Source organism: Eurosta solidaginis, unplaced genomic scaffold, assembly GCF_040869045.1.
Source record: "Eurosta solidaginis isolate ZX-2024a unplaced genomic scaffold, ASM4086904v1 ctg00001067.1, whole genome shotgun sequence".
Taxonomy (NCBI): Eukaryota; Metazoa; Arthropoda; class Insecta; order Diptera; family Tephritidae; genus Eurosta; species Eurosta solidaginis.
The window spans coordinates 705,759-710,354 of record NW_027136911.1 but is presented as its reverse complement, the minus strand read 5'-3'; positions in this window follow the sequence as shown (position 1 = coordinate 710,354).

The following is a 4,596-nucleotide window of genomic DNA, read 5'->3' as shown; positions in this document are numbered from 1 at the left end:
AATCGATTTTGTTTTTGCAGATTATAGGTTTTTATGTGTGTATTAATCCACAAGCTTATCCAAGGTTCTATCGCTAACGGTTCAATTTCTACGTCATACTGGGTGGGGTTAACCGACTAAAAGGGATAAGTGTCCATATCTATTGAACCAAGCAAGATAGAATCGATTTTATTTTTGCAGATGGTAGGTTTTTATGTGTGTATTAATCCACAGGCTGATCTAAGGTTCTATCGCTAACGGTTCAATTTCTACGTTATAGTGGTTGGGGTTAACCGACTAAAAGGAATAAGTATCCATATCTATTGAACCAAGCAAGATAGATTCGATTTTGTTTTTGCAGATGATAGGTTTTTATGTGTATATTAATCCACAAGCTGATCCAAGGTTCTATCGTTAACGGTTCAATTTCTACGTCAAAGTGGATGGGGTTAACCGACTAAAAGGAATAAGTGTCCATATCTATTGTGGGTGGGATTAACCGACTAAAAGGGATAAGTGTCCATATCTATTGAACCAAGCCAGATAGAATCGATTTTGTTTTTGCAGATGGTAGGTTTTTATGCATATATTAATCCACAAGCTGACCCAAGGTTCTATCGTTAACGGTTCAATTTCTACGTCAAAGTGGATGGGGTTAACCGTCTAAAAGGGATAAGTGTCCACATCTATTGTGGGTGGGGTTAACCGACTAAAAGGGATAAGTGTCCATATCTATTGAACCAAGCAAGATAGAATCGATTTTGTTTTTGCAGATGATAGGTTTTTATGTGTATATTAATCCACAAGCTAATACAAGGTTCTATCGTTAACGGTTCAATTTCTACGTCAAAGTGGATGAGGTTAACCGACTAAAAGGGATAAGTGTCTATATCTATTGTGGGTGGGGTTAACCGACTAAAACGGATAAGCGTCCATATCTATTGAACCAAGCAAGATAGAATCGATTTTGTTTTTGAACATGATAGGTTTTTATGTGTATATTAATCCACAAGCTAATACAAGGTTCTATCGTTAACGGTTCAATTTCAACGTCAAAGTGGATGGGGTTAACCGACTAAAAGGGATAAGTGTCCATATCTATTGAACCAAGCAAGATAGAATCGATTTTGTTTTTGCAGATGATAGGCTTTTATGTGTATATTAATCCACAAGCTGATCCAAGGTTCTATCGTTAACGGTTCAATTTCTACGTCAAAGTGGATGGGGTTAACCGACTAAAAGGGATAAGTGTCCATATCTATTGAACCAAGCAAAATAGAATCGATTTTATTTTTGCAGATGGTAGGTTTTTATGTGTATATTAATCCACAAGCTGATCTAAGATTCTATCGTTAACGGTTCAATTTCTACGTTATAGTGGGTGGGGTTAACCGACTAAAAGGGATAAGTATCCATATCTATTGAACCAAGCAAGATAGAATCGATTTTGTTTTTGCAGATGATAGGTTTTCATGTGTACATTAATCCACAATCTGATCCAAGGTTCTATCGTTAACGGTTCAATTTCTACGTCATACTGGGTGGGGTTAACAGACTAAAAGGGATAAGTGTCCATATCTATTGAACCAAGCAAGATAGAATCGATTTTGTTTTTGCAGATGATAGGTTTTCATGTGTACATTAATCCACAATCTGATCCAAGGTTCTATCGTTAACGGTTCAATTTCTACGTCATACTGGGTGGGGTTAACAGACTAAAAGGGATAAGTGTCCATATCTATTGAACCAAGCAAGATAGAATCGATTTTATTTTTTCACATGGTAGGTTTTTATGTCTATATTAATCCACAAGCTGATTCAAGGTTCTATCGTTAACATTTCAATTTCTACGTCAAAGTGGGTGGGGTTAACCGACTAAAAGGGATAAGTGTCCATATCTATTGAACCAAGCAAGATAGAATAGATTTTATTTTTGCAGATGGTAGTCTTTTATGTGTATATTAATCCACAAGCTGACCTAAGTTTCTACCGTTAACGGTTCAATTTCTACGTTATAGTGGGTGGGGTTAACCGACTAAAAGGGATAAGTATACATATCTATTGAACCAAGCAAGATAGAATTGAATTTATTTTTGCAGATGGTAGGTTTTTATGTGTATATTAATTCACAGGCTGATCCAAGGTTCTATCGTTAACGGTTCAATTTCTACGTCATACTGGGTGGGGTTAACAGACTAAAAGGGATAAGTGTCCATATCTATTGAACCAAGCAAGATAGAATCGATTTTATTTTTTCACATGGTAGGTTTTTATGTCTATATTAATCCACAAGCTGATTCAAGGTTCTATCGTTAACGGTTCAATTTCTACGTCAAAGTGGATGGGGTTATCCGACTAAAAGGGATAAGTGTCCATATCTATTGTGGGTGGGATTAACCGACTAAAAGGGATAAGTGTCCATATCTATTGAACCAAGCAAGATAGAATCGATTTTATTTTTTCACATGGTAGGTTTTTATGTCTATATTAATTCACAAGCTGATTCAAGGTTCTATCGTTAACGGTTCAATTTCTACGTCAAAGTGGGTGGGGTTAACCGACTAAAAGGGATAAGTGTCCATATCTATTGAACCAAGCAAGATAGAATAGATTTTATTTTTGAAGATGGTAGTCTTTTATGTGTATATTAATCCACAAGCTGACCTAAGTTTCTACCGTTAACGGTTCAATTTTTACGTTATAGTGGGTGGGGTTAACCGACTAAAAGGGATAAGTATACATATCTATTGAACCAAGCAAGATAGAATCGAATTTATTTTTGCAGATGATAGGTTTTCATGTGTACATTAATCCACAATCTGATCCAAGGTTCTATCGTTAACGGTTCAATTTCTACGTCATACTGGGTGGGGTTAACAGACTAAAAGGGATAAGTGTCAATATCTATTGAACCAAGCAAGATAGAATCGATTTTATTTTTTCACATGGTAGGTTTTTATGTCTATATTAATCCACAAGCTGATTCAAGGTTCTATCGTTAACGGTTCAATTTCTACGTCAAAGTGGATGGGGTTATCCGACTAAAAGGGATAAGTGTCCATATCTATTGTGGGTGGGATTAACCGACTAAAAGGGATAAGTGTCCATATCTATTGAACCAAGCAAGATAGAATCGATTTTATTTTTGCAGATGGTAGGTTTTTATGTGTATATTAATCCACAATCTGACCTAAGATTCTATCGTTAACGGTTCAATTTCTAAGTTATAGTGGGTGGGGTTAACCGACTAAAAAGGATAAGTATACATATCTATTGAACCAAGCAAAATAGAATCGATTTTATTTTTGCAGATGGTAAGTTTTTATGTGTATATTAATCCACAATCTGATCCAAGGTCCTATCGTTAACGGTTCAATTTCTACATCATACTGGGTTGGGTTAACAGACTAAAAGGGATAAGTGTCCATATCTATTGAACCAATCAAGATAGAAGCGATTTTATTTTTCCAGATGGTAGGTTTTTATGTCTATATTAATCCACAAGCTGATCCAAGGTTCTATCGTTAACGGTTCAATTTCAACGTCAAAGTGGGTGGGGTTAACCGACTAAAAGGGATAAGTGTCCATATCTATTGAACCAAACAAGACAGAATCGATTTTATTTTTGCAGATGTTAGGTTTTTATGTGTGTATTAATCCACAAGCTGATCCAAGGTTCTATCGTTAACGGTTAAATTTCTACGTCAAAGTGGGTGGGGTTAACCGACTAAAATTGATAAGTATACGTATCTATTGAACCAAGCAAGATAGAATCGAATTTATTTTTGCAGATGGTAGGTTTTTATGTGTATATTAATCCACAGGCTGATCCAAGGCTCTATCGCTAACGGTTCGATTTCTACGTCACACTGGGTGGGGTTAACCGACTAAAAGGGATAAGTGTCCATATCTATTGAACCAAGCAAGATAGAATCGATTTTATTTTTGCAGATGGTAGGTTTTTATGTGTATATTAATCCACAAACTGATCTAAGGTTCTATCGCTAACGGTTCAATTTCTACGTCAAAGTGGGTGGGGTTAACCGACTAAAAGGGATAAGTGTCCATATCTATTGAACCAAGCAAGACAGAATCGATTTTATTTTTGCAGATGGTAGGTTTTTATGTGTATGTTAATCCACAAGCTGATCTAAGATTCTATCGTTAACGGTTCAATTTCTACGTTATAGTGGGTGGGGTTAACCGACTAAAAGGGATAAGTATCCATATCTATTGAACCAAGCAAGATAGAATCGATTTTGTTTTTGCAGATGATAGGTTTTTATGTGTACATTAATCCACAATCTGATCCAAGGTTCTATCGTTAACGGTTCAATTTCTACGTCATACTGGGTGGGGTTAACAGACTAAAAGGGATAAGTGTCCATATCTATTGAACCAAGCAAGATAGAATCGATTTTATTTTTGCAGATGGTAGGTTTTTATGTCTATATTAATCCACAAGCTGATCCAAGGTTCTATCGTTAACGGTTCAATTTCTACGTCAAAGTGGGTGGGGTTAACCGACTAAAAGGGATAAGTGTCCATATCTATTGAACCAAGCAAGATAGAATAGATTTTATTTTTGCAGATGGTAGACTTTTATATGTATATTAA